Genomic DNA, 22,756 nt, shown 5'->3' with positions numbered 1-22,756 from the left:
AATTGTCATGGAATTACTTAACTGCTATGGAATCCTGGGATTTGTAGTTTGTCAAGGTGCCAGAGCTCTCTGACAAAGAAGGTTAAATGGCTCACAAAACTACAAATCCCAGGCTTCCATAGCACTGAGCCATGGCAGCTACAGTGGTGTCACAGTGCATGAAGTCTGCAGTCCAGATGTAGCCCATGAGGTTATTCAGTGCATAGCCAGGTCCTCAGGGCAAGACAGGGACCCATTCACACTACACAATTATAGCATAGCATACCTTCCAATTGTCCTCATTTGGCATGGATAGTCCCGATTAATCTCCTGTTATCCCATTTATCCAGTTGCTTTTAAAATGTCCCATTTTCTCTCATCCTCCCTCTTCCCCCTTTTGTCTTAAGCTTACTTCAGTTGCTGTAATCAGAGCTCAAAGTGCACAAATAGTTTGCATTAAAATTAACCCAGCAGTGCAGGAGAAGAGAAGAGGAGTCAGCATCTTGCCCTTCTCAGCAGGTTCATGCAAAAATAAATTGCCACAGCATTTCCTAGCTTACGTATTCTTTCTTATTCATTTTTTTTTACATCTTAACCACATTCTGATGTTGCCTGCTCACATGTGTCCTAGTTTTCATCTGCAGAATGTTGAACGGTATGCATCACTTTAGCTGCCAATGCTCCACTTAGGTAATCCTGGGATCTGTAGTTCCCTGAGGCACTGGGACATTCTGGTTGGGAATTCTAAATACCTGTCCCTAAACTGCCAGTCCCAGAATTCCACAGGATGGAACCATGGTAGTTAACAGCACTGTGATTCTGTAGTGTCAATGGGTCCCTGATTTGTCCTGAGAATTAGACTGTGGGGTCAAGTCAAAACAGATTTAATCAGGCAGCTGTTTGCTTCAAGGACAGGGAATGTTGTTCATGTCCTCCTAAGCCCTACAGATCTTACACCAAGGGGGCTATTGATCCTGGTGTTCTCCCTGTGTCTGAGAAGGACCCACTCTACAGTTAGCGGAGTTAATTTCCTACTGCCCGGAAACCTCTGCATTTTCCTAAAATGTGCTCAAATTTTTCTAATTTCACCAGCCAGCTGGGAGAGATGTAAGAAACCACACCATCAAGAGGTGTCACAAAGATGAATTGCATTGGTCACAGTGTAAAGTTGATGCTGAACAAATGTTTAGTGAAGATGAGGACAAACAGGGCCACAGGACCTCAAGAAGGGGGCACATGTGAGACTACTGGATTTGGGGGCACTGACTTTGCTTGGCCCCTTGCAGTGCCACAAACACAAACATGCCACAAAAATGAAAACGGATAGGATAAGAAGCAATAAAAGAATTGGCAAGCAAAGAGATTGCAAAGGATCTCTGGGTGGAGAGGCAGAATGTACTACAGGTTGTATTATGTATTACAGGTCTCCATTATCTGGAATTTCAAAAACTGAAATACTCCAAAAACCAAACCAAAAAAAAAAAACCATAGGTGACTGAGATAGTGACACCTTTGCTTTCTGATGGTTCAGTGTACACAAACTTTGTTCCATGCACAAAATTATTAAAAATATGGTATTACTTTCAAGCTATGTGTATAAGGTGCATATGAAACATAAATGAACTTTGTGTTTAGACTTGGGTCCCATCTCCAAGCTATCTCATTATGTATATATATGCAAATACTGATGTTTTGAAATCTAAAAAAAAAAAATCTGAAATGCAAATCACTTCTGGTCCTTGAAGTGGGATAAGGAAGACTCAACCTGTAATAGAGATGATAGGGAATTCCTTCTAAAAGGAAGAAGTTCATCAGGTTGACAGGTCCTCAAGCAAAAAGTAACCCTTAATGCAACCTTCCCCAACCTACTACCCTCTAGACTACAAACCCCACCATTCCCAACCAGCATAGCCATGGATGCTCTGTCTCTACAACAATCAGGAGCTCCAGGGCTGTTGAAATTAGGGCTTCCCAAACATTTTCAGGGTTGGGAGCTTTAATGCCCATGCAACATCTCTTCAGACAACAAGTATTCCCGGGCTTTGAACAAAGAGGCTCTGTTGACATTCCACATCAAAGACTGTGGCTTATAGTTCCAGTTCTCACCATGATACATGCTGATTTGCCAGCAAAACACCTTGTAATTAATTTATTGTCTAATAAATGTATAACAGGTTTGCTTAGATGGCAAACATGCAAAGGACAAAGAAGAGCATAATTCAGACTGGTTACTGACTATACTGTGAGCCAGTGCGGTGTAGTGGTTGCGTGTTGGACCATGACTCTGGAGAACAGGGTTCGAATTCCAACTCAGCCATGTAAACCCATTGGGTAACCTTGGGCAAGCCTGAAGGGATGGCAAACCCCTCTGAAGAAACTTGCCATGAAAACCCCATGTAGTCAGAAACAATTTGAAGGAACACAGTAACAACAACTGACTACAGTGCAGATTTATAAACAACCAGCCACCAACCGCAAAGCTAAAGAGACTGGCTTTTATAGTGCCTCCTATTCCACACAAATCCCAGCCTTAACAACAGCATAAGATGTTCTTCTAGTTACACCCTCCACCAAATCAACCTACACACACCCTACTCCTTCTGCAAACAAACACCACAGAACTTGCAATGCAGGAAAAGAAAGAAACCAGTTGGTTCTAAGACTTACTGAAAAGGAGTAGAACTCTTTAAATGCCTACTGATATTGAGCAAAGAAGGGTACAGAAACCATGTTAATAAGGAGAAGACCCAATTTGGGTGCCTCTGTCTCCATTTCAAAACATTGCTTGACTTGCAACAACTTTCAGGTGACGAATGGTTATCTTTACGCTGTCACCTGATAATTCCAGTCCCTCTCAAGACACTTTAAAAAGGAGAGGCTGGTGGAAAAGACTGCAATCCTAGTTCCTCCCTTGCTCTGGATGGTGAATTACATACACACGTTTGCAGGGCTCAAAGCCTTTAGGTGCCATTTCATGCAGGATCTGGGGTTCTTTGGTCTAAAACATATAAAGCTATAGGCTTGTCAACTGTTTTTTTTAATCCCACTCCTGTACTTTTCATCAGGAGCTTGATCTGTTGACATTAGCTTATCTCCATGTCTTAAAAGGCAACCCCTTGCTTATTTAGGTTTCAATTTAAGACAGGGAAACAAGCCTGGCTGCTTTTTGTTTAGTCAGAAAGCAACCCCACACACCACTGTGATGATAAACAGTATCTCTACGTGAGAGAGAGAGAGAGAGATTGAAGACAAAGAGGCAAGCTGACAACAGTGTGCCATGTTCAGATATCACAGCTCCTGTTTCTAATGGAAACAGCTAAACAAGTCAGGGACTCTCCATCCATAGTGTATCTAGGACTGGTGTCCTAACAGCAAAGGAAGACATGGCACTGTAAAATGTAAGACATTCAAGAATAATGTAGGACATTTCAAAATAAAAGCTAAAAACACTCATAAATATACACTGTAGATCACTGCTTCTTAGTCATGCTCAAAATGGGAGGATATTTTGGAATTCCTCCTGGACTGATGGCTGAAATGTAGGACATGTCTGGAAAATGGGGACAGCTGGTTACACTAGTACACTGGTACCAACTGTGATCTCTCCTAACAAGCCAGAATTGTAAGTTAACAGTTTCCTCTTGACTTACAATCCTGGCTTGTCAGGAGAAAAACCTAAGAAGCTTACTTAGACTAACCCAGACCATTGATTTATCCAGCCTTGTAGTGTCAGTGCTAATGGGTGGCAGCTCTCCAGGATTTCTGGCCAGAGGTTAGCCTGCCCCACTTGCCAGGTATTGAGCCCAGGACTTTCCATAGGCAAAATATGTGCTGTACCACTGAGCCACAGCTGTCCTTATGGAACAAGCCAGAATTTCTGGTTCAGGCATTGTGCTCAACAATACACAGAAGGTCCCTGGCTTGTTTTGCCACCTCTAGTAGCAGAAGCCAAGGGGAGTAAGTGATGGCCATTTCTCAGTAGTCTAAAGCATGTGCTCTGACTCATACCCTCCAACATTTCATATTAAATTATTGTGATTGACAATCCATTGATACAAAAAGGAAAAAGAAAATACCAACATATTGTACAACTAATTGTAACATATGCAAAAGAACCAAAAAACAAAAAAGGAAACAAAAACAAAGGAAAGAAAAAGAAACAAATTAAGGAAGAAGCACAAGCAACTAAAAATATCTAGCACAACACCCCTTCCCCTCCCTTATTTACCCCAATGACTTCCAGCACTTTTCTGACCATAGTCAGCAATTCAACCATATAATTATTCCCCTCTAATTAACTTCCACTTATATTGGAAAACACACCCGTCAACATTTCAAAGATGAAAACTGGGGCACATGTCACCAAGTAACATCAGAATGTGGTCAAGATGGCAAAAATTATTAGGAGGAAGAACAGGCAAAGTAGGAGAATCTACAGCTGCTTGCTTTTGCCCAAGCCTACTGGGAACAGCAATATTCACTCCTATCCTCTCCTCTCCTTAATTGAGTGCAAACTACTTTTGCACTTCAAATTCAGTTGGCTGCAATGGAAGTAAGATGAGGATAATGGGGGAAAGTGGAAGCAGAAGAGAGAAACCAGGGCCCCATTTCCACTGAGCATATAACGCGACGTATATTGCTGCGATTCTGACTCGGATTTTTTTTCCGAGTCGTAATTGAATCTGACCCATCGTTCCCATTAAAAATGGGTGCAAACAGACCCGGGTTCTTTTTACCCGTTTTCGTTCCCATTGGTATTTTCCCTGTGGTAATTTGAAGCAGGTTATTTTGCTCCCTGTTCCCATTGCCCTTCCAGAACCTCTTTTTTTAAAAAGCAGCTGTCAATCAAGCGCCTAAGCGCTTTAGGAAAGACAACTGTTTATCCCATACAACATTTGGACATTTGTGCAGTGTAGTGGGCAAATTTTAAGTTTAAAGCCTGACATGCTGAGTGCAAATCTCACCTGAACCATTAACTCATTAGAGATGGGGAATACAAATCATCATCATCAAAATCCTAGTTTTGGAAAAGACCCCATGGACCATCCAATCTAAACCCATTCTGTCATGCAACAAGACACAATAAAAATAAATAAAACTCCATTCCCACTGTTTGATCTCAAGGCGTGGAAAATACAGAAATGTGGAGGTGTCCCCTCCTCCACCCAGCTGAAGGGAGAGGGAAAAACACACAACAACCCCACTACCAGGAGGGGAAAAAGATATATGAACAATCCTTTGCTCTCCCATAATACCCCCCCCCAGAACCCCATTCACAAAATGTCCTTCCATCCCCACCATTCATGTCCAGTCCACCTCACTCTGGACTCAATCATCCCCAACCCCTCTCCTCAGAACAAGAGAGGGGGCTGGTCATTATACACCCTGCAAGTTCCCAATGGCCACCCCTTTTTCCTATCCCGCTCCCCAATTCAGCTCTCATCCCCCAGTTCTATGAGCCACCTGAGTTCCAACTCTGGATCCTTCTCCCGTCACCTCCATGTGTCCCTCCAGATGTTTCTTGCACTGCACATTTCATCAGCCCTAGCCTGATATAAATGCTAAGTCAAATGCTAACTTTGCTTTCACAATAATTGAGGCTAAGTGTGTATGCAGGGGTGTTGCTGCTGAGTGTGTCAAAATGAGCACATTGACTTCCCAAATAAGATGTCTGCCCTCTGTGGTGACATTTTCCTTGAGGCCCCAGATTTCTAGAATTGCAGTAATGATGCACTTCAGTCGGGCATTTAGAAACTTCCAAAGGTGGGGGGGAAGGCAAACCAAGTGACAAAGAGAATGCAAACAAAGCAAAGTAAGCGTTCTAGATGTGAACAATTTTCAAAGTCTCACTCCATGCAAAATTAGAAATGTGTGTGTGTGTATGCATGCTTTCAAGTCGTTGGTCAACTTATGGTGACCACATGATTTCCTAGGGTTTTCTTAGGCAAGGAAGACTCATCAGTGGTTTTACTGGTTCCTTCCTCTGAAAGATAGCCTACAGCACCTGGTATTTTGGCTACTGAAGCAAACTTTCCTGGGGAGAGAGACAGAATTCTTATTTGGGAGGGCAATCCCCTTATTTCCCCCATGTAGTTACTCTCCTGAGTGTATGCAACATGCATTATTATAGGAGTGATTATTATAGAGATATTATTATAGGGAGCTGGGTATGCTTAACTTGGAGCAGACTGAGAGGGGACAAAATTCCTGCATAGAACTTATTACACCCATTCTCCAGATTGCCAGAACATCATCATCTTTTTTTTCCTAGTCCTAATTTTCTGGGAGTTCGAAAAGCACAATGGCCATGCCTTGACTATCAAGTAAACAGTAGCATCAGACTGTTTTCTGCTAAAGGGAAAGTAAATATTTGGGAACCATTGGTTGGGTCATACAGAACTGTGCTAAATTAGGCTATGTATTTTATATTACAGCAGGAGTGGAAACCTGAGACAGGTCCAGGGGCTAGTTGTGTGCCTTTGGGACCATAGCCTCCAATACTTCACAGACAAAAACTGGAACACATGTAGCCTAGCAACTTCAGAGTATGGTCAAGATGGCAAAAGCTATTAATAGGGAAGAATATACATGACGGGAGAGGTTGCAGCAGATTGCTTTTGTCTGAGTCTACAGGGAAGGGCAAGATTCTGGACCTTCACACTCAGTTTGCAGCAATGGAAATAAGCTGAGGCAAAAGGGGCAAAGTGAGTGAAAGAGAAAGAAACTAGGGCCCTTATCAGATGAGTGTTGAACTGGGGGTGGTTTTGCGCACTGGGTGGTTCGAATTCGCGTTATTTCGCAAAGTACCATCATACCAGCATTCGAATGGCCCAATCCGCACTCAGTGATGCGCGAGCTTCCGAACTGAACGCTATTGGCTCCTCTTTTTGGAGCGTGTTGGCCAGTGCCTGAATAGGGGATTGGCGATATCCGGATTTTTGCTCTGTTCGATCTCAGTGCGATGGGTCTGGTATGAATCCCCAGTCCTGAACTCCGTCGCAAGAACCCCAGATTCCAATTTTTATTCCGGTGGGTCTTTCCTCTTGCCGGTTCCAGGGAAGCGGGGGGGGGGCGGTTCCAGCGGCCTCCTCCTCCTCCCGCTCCCGGTTGAGAGGCATCCCTGGTGCATCCAGGCAGGGAACAGGGCGGGGCCGCTAGAATGCGGCGATCGCCGCCGTTCCACGGCCCTCGCTCCTCCTCCCGGCTTGAGAGGCATCCCTGGCTGCATCCCAGGCAGGGAAGAGGCGTGGGGGCCGCTGGAATCGCGGTTCCAGCAGCCTCCTCCCTCCTCCTCCCGGCTTGGGAGCCAGCTAGGCTGCCTCTCAAGCCGGGAGGGGAGGAGGAGGCCATTGGAAGGCGGCGATCGCCGCGATTCTAGCGGCCCCGCGCCTCCTGTCCCTGCCTGGAATGCAGCCCAGGCTGGATCCCAAGCCGGGGGAGGAGGAGGAACTCTTAATCAAAGCATCCCCATTGACTTAGATGGCCATCCAGCCTCTTTGACAGCCGCTGGAACTGCTCCTCCCCCCCCCCCAGATACATCACCCAAACCACACACACACACACGCAGAACGGGCATTGCTAATTTGTTGCAAGGGAAGGTCATGGTTACGTTAAAACCAAGCAGGAATGTAGAGAGGAAACAGTAATGGGCCACGTTGTATCGCGATTGTTAATGTGCATGAGCTGGCCTCCAGCTGTTTACGGGCTGTCATGACGGGACCTCCCCTTTCACCCCGGAAGCGTTTAAGTCGCAACCCATGCAGGGCACCACTGAGCATGTGCGAGGCGGCCGATACGAATCGGCCAATCCTCATGTTGGCCCGGTGTGACAAACATTTCTGCACTGAATGCACTTCGCGCGAATGCGGATTGGCCAATTTGAATCCTGCCAATGCGGAAGGACTCCCAGGTATGACAGTACATTGCGTTATGACGCGAATTCGAATTGCCCAGTGCAGAAGACCCCCAGTTCCACACTCATCTGATAAGGGCCTAGGACTGAAAAAAGTGGGACAAGGGAGGATTCATTGGCATTATCCCTATCATTTGGAGGGTATGTGTGAGCTGCAAAGACTACCAAAAATGCTAAAAACAAAATACTGGTGTGTCTGTAAATGTACATCTGCTTGTGAAGACTTTTTTAAATGGTAAAGGGGGGACTGTAAACTATTCAAAAAGTGAATTAGCACTCTTCCATTCTTCTTTCAGGTCTAATGGAGACCAGCCATGATGTTATGTGTATACATGTGCACCTTCAAATCACCTGCTGACTTACAGTAACCCCATGAATTTCATAGTTTTCTTTGGCAAGGTTAGTTTGCTGTTGCTTTCTTTTGCATATAGCCTACAGAATCTGGTAGTCCTTGGCAGCTTCCTTTCCCAAATCTAACCAGGCCTGACCCTGCTGACATGCTTAAGTGAAAGGAAACTCCAAAGCCGCACAACACATATTATAGGACCTCAGAACGTGAGATGCATGAATCAGGGGAAACTAGCTATAATAAAATAAGAAATGGAACACACAAGTATTACAATATTTGGGGTAAATGAGCTAAAACAGACAGGAATGGGACATTCTGAGTCAGATAATTACACAGTGTTTTGAAAATCTAATAAGAAATGGGGTGGCATTTATAGCGAGTTATACCAAAAGCAGTCAAAGGATATAATACAAAGTCTGACTGAATTATGCTAATAAGATTTCAGGAAAAACCAATCAATATAACCGTAATCCAATTTATGTTCCAATTATGAGGCAGAAGAAGAAGAAACTGAAAGATTCTATGGTGGAGACCAGGAGGAAATTAATTACACACCAAAACAAGTCTTCTTGTTAACCAGAGGCAACTGGAATGCAAAAGTAGGAAACAGAGCAAAATCAAAGATTGCTGGAAAATTTGGCCTAGGATCAAGAAATTAAACAGAAGGCTGACAGACTGAATTTTGTAAGGCCAACATACTCTTTATCATAAACACATTCTTCAAGCAACCCAAGAAGCAACTATAAACATCACCTGCTAGCCAATTTAGAAATAGAACAGACTAAATAAATGGAAGCAGAAGATGGAGAGGCTCCATTCTCTCTGCAAAAACAAGTCAGGTTTGTGGACAGATTGTGGTGCAGACCATGAACTACTAATATTAAAAAATGAGAATAAAGCTAAAGAATACTAAACCAATTATCATGCTGAAATACAACCTGAAGAACATCCCTGTAGAATGTAAAGACAACATGAAAAATAGATTCGCCCTATTATAACGAATTGACCAGGACCAGAAGAACTCTGTACTGAAGCCAAGGACATTGTTAGGGAGGAATGCAAAAGGATACTATCTGCAGCCAAAAAGAAACAGAAACCTCAATAGATAACAGATGAAACTCTTCAAGCAGTTAAGGATAGACAAGAAGCAAAAGTAAAAGGTGAGAGAAATAGAGTCAGAACCCCAAATGCAACTGTTCAATGACTTGTGTGCAAGGACAAGGAGAACAACTGTAATAATCAATGTAGTGAAATAAAAGTTGACAATTAAAAAAAAAGAAGAACGAGCGACCTCTTCCACAAGATCCAAGAAGTCAAAGGGAAATTTAAACTAAGAGTGGAGATGTTTTACGGCCAGCAAGGGAACACATCACATGAAAATGAACAAGTAGAAATAACAAGACGTAGAAGAACTGTATAAAAGAGGTGAAAGGCTGACAGATTCATTTCCAGTTTTAGAAAGTGAAGTGGAAGCTGTCCTCAGAACAGTTAGAATGAATAAATCACCAGGAACAGATGGCATACCAATGGAGCTGCTTGACGGTACAGAGGCAGACTCTACTCTGGTTTGAGAAAATCTGTCAACATATGTAGAAAACAGAAGAATGGCCCACAGATTGGAAATGCTCTATATACATTCCAGTCTCCAACAAAGGGAACACCAGGGATTGCAGTAACAACAAGATTACTGTCTTGGGGCAGTTATGAAGAAATTAGACAAAATCCTCAAGTATAACTATTGTTTTTATTGTTGTTGTGTGCCTTCAAGTTGTTTCCAACATATGGCAACCCTATCATAGGCTTTTCTTGGCAAATTTCTTCTGTGGAAGTTTGCTATTGCCATCCTCTGAAGCTGAAAGAGTGTGACTTGCACAAGGTCACCCAGTGGGTTTACATGGCTAAACCAGGAGTGTAACAATATACAATTGAACACTAAAGTTAGGATTGTCCATGCTATTGTGTTTCCTATTTCTGTGTATGGTTGTCAAAGCTGGACAGTAAAGAAAATCTGAAATATTTGCTGGAGAAGAGTTATATGGATACTGTGGACTGCTAAAAAGACAACTAAATGGGTCCTAAAGCAAATCAAATCTAAATTTTCTTAGAAATCAAGATAATTAAACTGAGAGTGACGTGCTTTGGACAGATCATGAGTAGACATGACTTACTAGAGAAGACAATGATGCTTGGTAAGGCAGTAGGGGAAGAGAAAAACCACATTCCAGCAGTGCTGTTGATGATAGATGAGGGATGTCTTAAATAATCACCATCTTTTAATGTGTTAAATAAATAAATAAAGTCTGATGTTTGCCCATTTCCTCCTCTGTTTGGTACAATTTTAATCTAACCTGACACGGTTCAGACATTGTGCAAAGCTTCTTTTGGTTTTTAAACTTCCAAGGGAGTTGAGATCTTGCAAAGTTTACCTTTGGGGCTTTAATCGGTTTAATTAGTGGCATAATCAGGCAAAGCTTAGTTGATTAATCACAGAGAGCCTGTCTTAATTCCAGGGGCTGTGAATTAAGACCACACTCATTTTCTTCTGCGGTTATGATTGTTTCTGGGTGAGGAGGGGAATAAAAGAAAAAACAAAAAAGACAGCTTTTCTAACAGAAGAATAAATAAATAAATAAATCATATCCTAAAATACTATGTATTTTTTTAAAACTTAAATAGTAAATTGAGTAAAACAGAGGTAAGTATCTAACTAACACACTTTAATTGGTTGTCAGCTATTTACCTTCCGTGTTAATAACATTGGTTCAAAACACACTGCAGATATAATTCAGTTTGAGACCGTTTTAACTGCCCTGGCTCAGTGCTAGGGAATCCTGGGAACTATAGTTTATTGTGGCACCAGAGCTCTTTCTGACAGAGAAGGCTAAATGCCTCACAAAACTCCATTTCCCAGAATTCCCTAGCATTGAGCCAGGGCAGTTAAAGCGGTCTCAAACTGGGTTATTTCTGCAGTATGTTTTGACCATTGTTTAAGGAAGCTGAAAGCAAAGATGGCAACCTTTGGCCTGCTAGATGGCTTCTCCTACAACTGCCATGAATCCAAACCAGCATAGCTACAATAATGGTCTGTGGTCCAAAGCATCCAGAGGTTTTTCACCCCTGGCCTAGAGCAAAGATGTAGGAAGTGCTCTTGCTGACCTAAACTCTTCCGGCCCCACCATCCACATGGTAGAGGCAGGGGGGCATAGGCATCCTTGCATCAGATATCCAGAGGAATGAATGTGTGGCTATCAAAGCCAGTGGAGTCACATGGCAACAGCATATCCTCCAACATTTCACAGTTGAAATTAAGAACACGTGTGCTCAAGCAACATCAGGGTATGGTCAAGATGGCAAAAGTAATTAATGAGGAAGAATAGGGAAGCTAGGAAAGGTTGCATCAGTTTGCTTTTACCCAAACCTACTGGGAAGGACAAGTTTCTGCTCCCTCTTCTTCTTTTCCTTCACTGAGTTAACTGAGTACAAACTGCTTTTGCACTCTGGTCTCATTTTGCAGCAACTGAAGTAAGCTGAAGACAAAGGAGGAAAGGAGGAAGAGAGAGAAACCAGGATGTTTTAGAAACAGCTGAAAAAGTGGAGCAACAGAGGATTAACTGAGACTGCCCCTTCCAAACTGGGAGAGTTGGTGGACATGAGACAGGTGGAGAGGAGCAGACCCTGCCTACATGTGTCACCCATTCATGCAAGTTAAAACTGAATAATCAGTCTCGAGGGAGGAGTCTGGATATTTCAGATAAACTGATCATATCACCATCAAGACCAGTCTTTCCAATGAGCAGAGTGAAGCAACCTCACCTCCAGTGGCAGATGCTGAGGTGCAGCAATGACAACCCTACAGCCTTTCTTCCTGAGCCCCCAGCTGTTTTTTTCCTCTGGTAGGGAACAACCAGTGGCATGCCTAGTATATTTGACAGCCAGCATGGATCATTTTTTAACATCCACTTCCTCTCTTCAGCACCCTTTTCTTGGTCTGGCGGAGCTGCTGGCCAGGTGGGAGAGGGAGGCGATTCTTTTTAGCACCCGGCCAGCAGAGCCACAAGATCCAGAGAGCAGTCCAGTCCCACCAATGGCTCTTGGCGGCTGTTCCTGCCATCCCACAGCCTTTTTTGGATCTGGTGGAGCAGCTGGGTGAGTGGCAGAGGGAGAAGACTCGTTTTCCTGTCCAGAGCCACTAGACCAGGAAGGAAGCCCCTTCCCACCATCTCACCAAGTGGCACCACCCTCTGAAGTGTCACCCAGTATGGTCTGCACCCCTCTAGTGGCATTCCTGGGCACAAGGCCTGTACTGCACCCCCTAACCTAGCTTGCTGACTCCTGGAATAGAGACTCGCTATCCTGTTTGGTTGCTAGACCTGAAAGGAAACCCCTTTCCACCATCTCACCAAATGACACCCCCCTCTGAAGTGTCATCCAATGTGGCCTGCACCCCTCTAGTGATGCCCCTGGCTACAAGGCCTGTCCTGCATCCCCTAACCTAGCCTGCTGACCTCTGGAATAGTGTACCAGTCATCCTCCTTTTCCAGGACATGCCCTACATTTCTACCTTCTGTCCAGGAGGAATTCTAAAATGTTCTCCAGTTTGAGCCTAAGAAGCCATTGGATAACAACACGTTTGCCGTTCCCTTTTGAAAAATGTGTCTACTTGGCAGCCTGTCCTCCCTGCAAATAGTGAGATAGGATAAAACCTTCTAAAGTTCTTATTTCTAGGAGCGCCGGCAGACAAGACTTGCCCCCAGGGCTGGGGAGTGTTTGTTTCTCACAGGGGCAAAGGACACGTGTTAGGCAATGGTCTGCTTGAGGACACAATGCAAATACTGAAAGGTGTTTTTCCTTCATTTCACCACAACGGATAAATGAAAGGAATAATTTAAATGTAGATTCAAATTCTGTAAGTATATTGCAAGCCAACTAGGCATGTTAATGAAGAAAAATATAGTTGCATACATAATAAAATACAGTGTATGTATATGTGTGTATGTATGTATGTGTGTGTGTGTGTGTATGTGTGTGTGTGTGTGTGTGTATATATATATATATATATATATAGTAATTATACATAAACCATATGAAATTAATGTATATTTATATCAGCACCCTTAGCTTTTATTATTGATGTCCTACATTTTTCTGCACTTTGTCTTCATTTATGGTTAGGACATCTGGTTGCCTTAAGTGGATGATACTATGTCAGTGCTACTCCACTTTCTTTTTATATGTAGAACTGAGAGAGGAGGATCATCTTATCATTTGAAAGAGAGAGAGTAATGGACCAATCCTGTTGCTGTTTGTCTGTCTACTGTTTGTTTGTTTCTATTTATTAAATTATTATTGATCTTTTAAAACATGTTTTAATTGTAAAGTGTTTAATTCTATTTTAAGAGAGGGAGGGTTGGGGGATTTGATATGTAAATTTTTAATGCTGTAAGCTGCCCCGATTGCCTGAGTGCAGATGGGGTGGGATATAAATAAATTTTATTATTATCATCATCATCTGCTTCAGACAACAAAATATTTGAAGACTGGGCCCAAGCAATAAATACTGTCATCTGATGTGCCAGAAGTTGCCCAAGTAGAGTTAGAATTGGCATGCTGAGAAGCATATAAGTTTGTATTCTATAGACCCCAAGATCTATTATATGAGCTGATATTGGTTGGGCATCTTTTTGCACCTCTGTGTGGTACAATCTTCTTTACTGCTTGGCAGGAAGACTCTGGCAGGAGATTAGTATGGGTATCTTTGTCCTGTATTTGTTTTTTCAGAGAGATGATGGTGGTTTCAAAGAGGTTTTGGTGCTCAAGGCATTTACATGTCCCATCTTTGCCTCTTTGGGAAACAGGTTTTGGATGGGAGTGGGGGTTGGAGGATTTATATTGTTTCACATAAACCTGCAAAACATGTTTAACCAGAGGTGACAGCTGGGCAGGATGCAATTGATTCCATATCAAAGGACTGTAGTATTTCAGTTTCATTCTCAAGAACTAAAAAATGAGCTTGTCTCCTCCAGTGACAGGATCTCAAAGGAAGCCTAAAAAAAAAAAGGGGGGGGAATTCAGCTGAGAGAAGCTGAAGCAGTGGGTGGGATGGTGCAAGCTCCTTTTGGAAGGCAAGGAAGCAGAGACCATAGAGCTCCTTGGGTGGGGCCTGGGTGCTGACAGGTAAAAGTCTGGCTTTGCTTTTGCGATCAGACAAAACCACTGACCTTGGAGCATAGCTCTAAGGGTGGAGGTGACCACAAACAAGACTCCATTTCAAAACAGAAGGGCCCCAAATGGTCCGATATGAGGAACAAAGGTGCCGAGTCCTGGCATTTGGAAGCAAGGACGTTCTGTTCTTGTTTGGCCTGATGGATGAGGGGTGAAGTGAACATACCTTTGTGAATACTAATGGGGTAAGGGAGATGTAACAAAAAGTCAAAAATGCTTGCCATCATTTAGACAACTAGTAGCTAGTCTAGTCTACATGTAAGTGCGTTATGTGAACTGCTGCAAATTTTTGTACATCCACATCAGATGTTGCTTCTTTTTAATCCCTTCATTTTCATTTTTTTAATGTCAAAGTGCAAGAAATGCCATTCAGAAGCAAATCCTTCAATTAACATAAGTTCAACCAAAATGACTTACTTTAAAAATGCATGTTTAAAAAAGAATAATTATCATTTAAGCTAGAGACCATAACTTCTGAACTGCATTTTGCTACCTAATTTTTTTATCTTTTAATAATAATAATAATAATAATAATAATAATTTTATTTCTATCCCACCTCTCCATGTGGATCGAGATGTAGTACCTTTGAGAGTAACTGAAAGAAAGAAGTTGGCAGCATGAGCTTTCGTAGACTTCAGTCTACTTCCTCAGATGCTTTTGGACCAAAAAGCATCTGAGGAAGTAGACCGAAGTCTACGGAAGCTCAAGCTGCCAACTTCTTTCTTTCAGTTACTCTCAAAGGTGCTACAAGCTGATTCTAAAGACTAACATGGCTATATCTTTTAATTTTTTTATTATATTAGTGTAGTCCTACACATTAATGCAAAAAAGAAGAAGAAGGTTACAACAAAACCAACAGTTTAAACCAGTGAGGAGGTAACTGGCAGTCATGGGCGGTATGTTTGTGTGCATGCATGGCAGGGAAGAGGAAAAATAATTACTGAGTGGTGCGGCTTACACCACACGGTATGGACTGCCCATGGGTGTTCAGCCTGCCTTTGGGGTTGGCCATGATGACAGCAGAGCTTCCCCCTGCTTTCTGAAGACCCAGGATAGAGCCACTTTATCCTGTCAGTGTGCTCAGTCCCTTTGAGCAGAGGTGCGTCTACACTGTAGAAATAATGCAGTTCAACACCACTAAGTGCTGTAGCTCTACCCTCTGGAATCCTGGGATTTGTAGCTTTACAAGGCCTTTAGCCTTCTCAGCCCAAGAATGCTAGTGCCTCACAAAACTACAAATCCCAGGATTATGTCAGATGGAGCCATGCCAGTCAAAGTAGTGTCAAACGGCATTATTTCTACAGCACAGATGCACCCAAGCTCTCATTCAAATCATGAATGACCCTTTCAAAAGGGGCCTAGGACTCTGGTTATATAACTTCAGCCCAGATGTACTGTATTCTGCAATAGAGACACAACTAATTTAGTGTGAGGGTGCTGGCAGTCTCTTCCAACTCTATGATTCTATGACCTTTATCCCTGCAGAATACTGACTAGTTGAGAGCAATTTGATCCTCAAAATGTCCTACCAAATTTTTGTTGACATAAAATACTGTACAAAAATGTGGTATTTGACACTCAATATAATTTGATGTTATTTGCAATTATTCAATTTTAGCATTTAAGAATTCATATTGGACAACATTTGATTGCTGATATGGAATGGCATTTATTATTTCCCTGTACTTGACGTGCTGTGATATTTGACATTACTAGATTCTGACAAGAGTCAGATATGAAATCTCATAAATTGTAAGCTTTTCAGTGCAACCAAAGAGTAAACCATTCAGATCTCATTCTGGGGGGGGGGGGGGTCACATTCATGACCACCTGACTTTTAATTTGAAATATTTAGTGAATATTTGTTTCACCTTTTCTTACACAAAAACTCTGCTACATCTCTGCTACAAAATCCATGTTATGAGAAAAGACAAAACTGACTGTAGAAGGTCCCTTCAAAACTTATTATGTTCTCCCCCATCTCAGTCTTAGAAAGGAACAAAGAAGTTTTGAAGTTAGATTTGTTTGGTCCCATACAGACAGGCCAAAATAAAGCTGCTTCGGGTCACTTTGGAGGTATGCTGTATTAATTATGCATGCATCCTAAGAGGCCGGAAGCTGCGCCAAAGCTATGCTGCGCTCCTTAGGACTGGAGTGTGGCTTTGGCATGGCTTCCAGCCCCTTAGGATGCATGCATCATTAAAACAACATATCTCCAAAGTGACCTGAAGCAGCTTTATTTTGGCCTGTCTGTATGGGGCCAATGTAAGGGCAAATAAAACACACAGAATGTGCATCCACACTGTAGAAATAATGCAGTTCGACTCCACTTTAACTTTAACTCCATCCTACAGAATACTCTGACTGGGATTTGTAGCTTTGTGAAGCACCAGCACACTTTGGCAGAGAAGGCTAAAGACCATGTAAAACTACAAATCCCAGGATTTCATAGGAGCTGCAGCACTTAAATGTGGTGCATTATTTCTACAGTGTTGGTGCACCCTTAGACTCTCCTTACATACAAGGTTTAGGTAAATCCTAGGAGGAGTAACACATATCCATCCCCTGGTTCCTCGTATAAATCTTCCTAGATCCTAACTAACAAAAGTGATTTGAGGAATGCCATGAACCGGATAGACAGTTTGCAATATGGGGTAGGGATGGAGAAATGGGAGATTATGAAAAGCCCAGCAAGGTTTTTCAGTGGGGCCTATGAAAAAATCCCTTACACATTTTGTACTCTCAAATGATAACCATTATCTTTCAATCTTGAGAGAGTTTGTTCTCCTTGGGCCTCTTATCTCTAGCAAGACTGGCCCAACAGACACAGTCGTGGCAGCTGCAACAACAGAGAATCACTGCCCTTTGGAGTATTTGTCATGATTCTATTACCACTATTAATAAAGGTGTGTGGATTAAATATTTCTTTAGTGAAATCCAGGAATTACATTCACTGGGCTTTGAAATACAGCCTGCTGTTCATTCTGATGATATTTTGGCTCATGGTAAGACATATAGCAGCTTCCCGTAACCCAGTAATGGATGATAAGAGCTGTAGTCCAAACCATATGGAGATCAGCATGTTGCAGGCATCTGGCATGTCCCCAATGAAATCACCTGTAGAAATGCATCACAGACAGGGCCAGCTCAGGATATTTTGCTGCTTGGGTTGGAAAATCCAAAACTGGTCCCCCTCACTAACTATGATGGGATACAATGCATTCAGGAAGATCTCTAGGGCTACATCCACACTGCAGAAATAATCCAGGTTGATACCGCTTCAGCTGTCATGGCTCCATACAATGGTATTCTGGGGGCTGTAATTTTGTGGGACATTAAGCCTTCTCTCTTAGAGCTCTGGGACAACAACAAACTACAATTCCCAGGATTCCACAGCATTGACCCTAGCAGTTAAAGTGGTGCCAAAGTGGATTATTTCTACAGTGCGGCTGCAGTGAACTATATGCTGCATTTACTTTGGTGGAACGAGTGCCACTATGCATAACCAAGGCCCTTGCACTGCTCACATGCACTTCAACAGGTGTGTGCTACTCACGTTTCTGCAGGACTCTGCCCACAGTTCATATCTATTTCCTCCCAATTTTCAGTCTTCCTAAGAGACAGAGGGTGTATCTACACTATAGAAATAATGCAGTTTGACACCACTTTAAGTGCTGCAGCTCCATCCTATAAAATCCCGATATCTGTAATTTTACAAGGTCTTTAGCCTTCTCTGCCAAAGAGTGCTGGTATTTCACAAAACTACAAATCCCAGGATTCTGTGGGATGGAGCCAAGACAATTAAAGTGGTATTAAACCATATTATTTTTGCAGTGTCAATACACCCAGAGTCTGGAATTGTTCTAGTGCTCCACTATGCTGGTTGCTGTTTCTCTGGGGTACGGACCGAAAACAAATCCACCAGCTCCAAGCAGCCTATTTCTGCAGTTCCTGACTCCCTTCATGGCCCTTGTGCCCGGGGCCTTTTTCTTCCTGCCACCATCTCTGATGCTAATGTAATAGGCCAGGAGGATTTTCCAGCCCATACCATCCCCTGCTCACCTTGCTTCAGGGCAGGTTGAATAACCTTTGGCATGGCCATCCAAAGTCCACCCCATGGGAAAGGGAGGAGAGTTCTTCTACAAGGACAAGGAATTATATCCTTGTACTTTGTTCAGCAGGTATTGGTTGCCCAGGCTTCTGGCACTACCGGTATTTATCAACCCAAGGACTTCCCCATGCTGAGTCAATACAGCTGTGTAAAAATGCAAGGAAGGATGGGTTCATACTATACATTCCCAGAGTAGAAAGGCACACAAATCCTTCTGGTTTGGACTGAGATAGGACTGGGAGAAAATTTCTGGGAGAAATTTCTGCCTGTCTTTGGTATTATGCAACCTGTCTTGGGACTGGTAAAGGAAGGGTTTGTTCCTCTACCTGAGGTTGCATCTCCACTGCCAAAATAATCCACTTTAACTGCCATGGATCAATGCTGTGCAATTCTGGGCAATGTAGTCTGTTGTGGGACCAGAGCCATCTGACAGAGAAGGCTAAATATCTCACAAAACTACAATTCCCATAATTCTATAGATCTGAATCATGGCATTAAAGTGGTGTCAACCTGGATTATTTCTGAAGTGTGGATGCACCCTGAGAGTCAGCACGGTGTAGTGGTTGGGTGTTTGATGACAACTCTGGACACCAAGGTTTGATTTCCAGCTGAGCCATGAACGCCACCAAGTGACATTGGGCAAGTCGCATACTCTCATCCTCAGGGGAAGGCAATGGTAAACTTCTGAACAAATCTTGCCAAGAAAACCCCATGATATGGTGGGTCACCTTAGGGTCACCATAAGTCTGAAATGATTTGAAGGCATCACAACAACAAAAATGGCTCAGACAGCAAAGGGTGCATCTACACTGTAGAAAACAGTAATACAGTTCGACACCACTTTAACTGCTGTGGCTCCATCCTACAAAATCCTGCAATGTGTACTTTTGTGAGGCACCAGCACTTTTGGCAGAGAAGGATAATAAGACCTTGCAACACTTCAGATCTGAGGATCCCATCGGATGGAGCTACAGGACTTAAAAGTGGTGTCCAAGTGCATTATTTCCACAGTGAAGATGAACCAAAGTCTTTTGGGCTGGCCCAGAGCTGAAAGCAGACTAGTGACTCCGTTTTATGACACAGCCGCTCCTGTGCCCTTTGCCGCATTATAACCTTTCACAATCATTAAAAAGCCAAACAACACCAAGGTGCATATTCTACACAGCAGACACCTATCAGTCCAGCCACAACACCATTATCATCTTCCAGTCTTCTCCCCGCACCATTCCCATAACATCCCATTTCATATTTCTGTAATGTGCAACACAGTCTGATTGTAAAAAGAAAGTTGTTGCTCTTGCTTCTCTCATGAAGACAAGGGCTGCATCTGCACTGCAGAAATCAAGATTATTTCTGCAAGTGCAGATGCAGCCAATGAAAGAGTTAAGAACAAGGATTACTGGTTCAGAGTTCACTGACTGAAGGTGTTGAAATGAAGCTCTGGCTGACTGAAATCAGGACTCCCGGCTCCCAAAGGATTTGGTTTTGGGCCCCAGCAGCTTATTCTTACCATTAAATTCAACTCCCTGGGCCTTCCCATCACCGCATACTCAATATCCTGTGACCTGCTCCTTCTCACAACCATGAGGGCTAGAAAACCCTTATTGTTTTGATAAACAAATGCCCAGATTCTTAAAATTCTAGCCAAGTGGGAAGCAGCCCTCTCTCTCCTTACAGGCCAGATCAGATCAGACTGCCTTCCTCCTTTAGGGCCAAACTGAACCCGTTTCCTTAAACTCTTATCTTCCTTCTTTCAACAAGTTGGGACTCATTCTCCAAACAGCAAAGATTTGAATTAAACTGAGCTCCCTCCATGCTCCTACCTTCTCTCCACTGTGAAAGAGTGGGCAATTCTAGGAGGAGAAGGAGAAACACCTGGAGGCAGCACCCATCCATCCATCCTCACGCACCCACCCACCCGGGTGTATCTACACTGTAGAAATGATGCAGTTTGACACCACTTTAATTGCCAGGGCTCCATTCTACAGAATCCTGGGATTTGTAGTTTGGCGAGGCACCAGTCTGCTTAAGCAGAAAAAGCTTCAAGACCTTGCAAAACCACAAATCCCAGGTGTCCATCGGACGGAGCAACAGTCTTAAAGTGGTGTCCAACTGCATTATTTCTACAATGTAGATTCACCTTAGGGCTAGGTAGACCCAGCATTGTTTATTTAATTTTAATACATCTACATGTATGGCAGTTAAAGTAATGTCAAACTGCATTATTTCTATGGCGTAGATGCACTCTAGGTCTGGGTAGACCCAGAATTGTTTATCTAATTCATTTACACTGATATACATGTATTTAATACATTTATATTTATAAACCTGGCAGTTAAAGTGGTGTCAAACTGCATTATTTCTACAGTGGAGATGCACCCTAGACCTGAGTAGACCCAGAATTGTTTGTTTAATACATTTATACTGATATACTGTACATTTAAACATGGCAGTTAAAGTGGTGTCAAACTGCATTATTTCTACAGTGCAGAAGCACTCTAAGTCTGGGTAGCCCCAGAAGTGTTTATTTAACTCATTTACTGTATACTGATAGACATGTATTAAACACAAGTAGTTGATACATGTATACATATGGCAGTTAAAGCGGTGTCAAACTATGGCCTGTTACAGACTGCCAAAACAAAGCTGCTTCGGGTCTCTTTGGAGGTATGCTATTTAAATGATGCATGCATCCTAAGAATCCGAAAGCTGCACCAAAAGCTGCACTCCGGTGCTTAGGAATGGAGTGTGGCTTTGGTGCGAACTCCGGACTCTTAGGACCCATGCATCATTTAAATAGCATACCTCCAAAGAGACCCGAAGCAGCTTTATTTTGGCAGTCTGTAACAGGCCAATATTATCTCTACAGTGTGGATGGACTCTTGGTCTGGGGAGCCCCAGAAGTGTTTATTTAATTCATTTATGTTGATATACATGTTATTTGGTACATGCCTTTAATACGTTCACCTTTCTATACACTTGGCGTCCCCCCGGTGCCCCCACACACTCCCATCCCCAGAATTCCCTAGCATGGAGCCAGGGCGGTTAAGGCGGAATCAAAGCGGATTATTTCCCCAGTGCGGACGCAGCCAATTGTTTCCAAAAGCGCGCCAAAGTTTCCCAGCCCTCCCTCCTTTGGAGCCTGAAGGCAGAAATTCCTTACCTGAAGGCAGCAGGACTGCCCTCCTCCAAGAAAGAGAGAGAGAGACAAAGGCCCCCTTTAGGGCTGGGTTGCCCACCAAGGAGACCTGGAGGGGCTTCTGGAGAAAGAGGTCCTTCTTCTCATTGCTTGGCTCTGTTCAAGAAAACTGAAAGGAAAGAAAGAGGCACATGTATCCAGCCTCAAACTCTGGTCCCAGAGGCCCCTCTTTGGAAAGGCTGACTCCTGCAAGGAAGGCACTGGGGCAATGGCTTGCTCTCCTTCTTTCTTTCTCTCTTTCTTTCTTTCTTCCTCTCTCAGCCCATCCCTCTTTGTGGCCTCGCCTGGGCCCGCCTTCCTTGCTGAGCAGGAGACCTGAGCCACCCAGGAATTGTCTCTGTAACCTGAGTCTTTTTCACTGCCTTTTTGGAGGGGGAATCTGGTGGTGTTTGGAGCTCAGCATTAGAGCCTTTCTTTCTCTTTCCTCCACTTCTCCAAAAGTTTTCTTTTTTGATCTGGAAAATGAGGGGCTCTTTCTATGGGTTTGCCTTCTGGAAATGTTGAGAAGAAGGGAGGAGGGAATTGGAGTTTAGGATGGGTAAACACTTTTTGTGTGTGTGTGGCTACACTACAGAAATAATCCAGGGTGACACCGCTTTAACTCCAGGAGCTAAGCCTCACTGCGGAAAGGAAGCAGTTGGACACCACTTTAGGCTAATAAGGCTAATACTGCAGAAGTCATCCAGGTTTGGTCCCAAACACAGTGCAGAAATAACCCAGGTTGAGACCGCTTTAACTGCCCCGGCTCAATGCCTACAAATTGTGGCACCAGAGCTCTCTCTGACAGAGAAGGCTAAATGTCTCACAAAACTACCGTTCCCAGGATTCCCTAGCTCCTAGCAGTCTCAAACCAGGTTATTTCTGCAGCATGTTTTGGACCGTTGACTTCACTTTGACCGTTGTGGCTCAGTGTTACAGGATTCTGAGCATTATAGTTTGTTGTGGCACCAGAGCTCTCTGGTAGAGAAGGCTAAACGTCTCAC

At 43.3% G+C, this 22,756-nt stretch overlaps 1 protein-coding gene across 1 annotated transcript in view; it reads right to left on the bottom strand.

Moving 5' to 3' along the window:
• LPAR2 (lysophosphatidic acid receptor 2) overlaps nt 1-22,029 on the bottom strand; it is a 59,337-nt gene extending 37,308 nt beyond the window's left edge. Inside the window, exon 1 of the mRNA XM_042452373.1 lies at nt 21,738-22,029. The gene's annotated coding sequence lies outside the window, so the exon portion shown is untranslated. The remainder of the gene's footprint in view (nt 1-21,737) is intronic.
• Nucleotides 22,030-22,756: the final 727 nt, after the last annotated feature.

This window comes from Sceloporus undulatus, chromosome 2 (genome assembly GCF_019175285.1).
Source record: "Sceloporus undulatus isolate JIND9_A2432 ecotype Alabama chromosome 2, SceUnd_v1.1, whole genome shotgun sequence".
NCBI lineage: Eukaryota > Metazoa > Chordata > Lepidosauria > Squamata > Phrynosomatidae > Sceloporus > Sceloporus undulatus.
The sequence above is the reverse complement of the archived record's forward strand: the minus strand, read 5'-3'. Positions and strand labels throughout refer to the sequence as shown.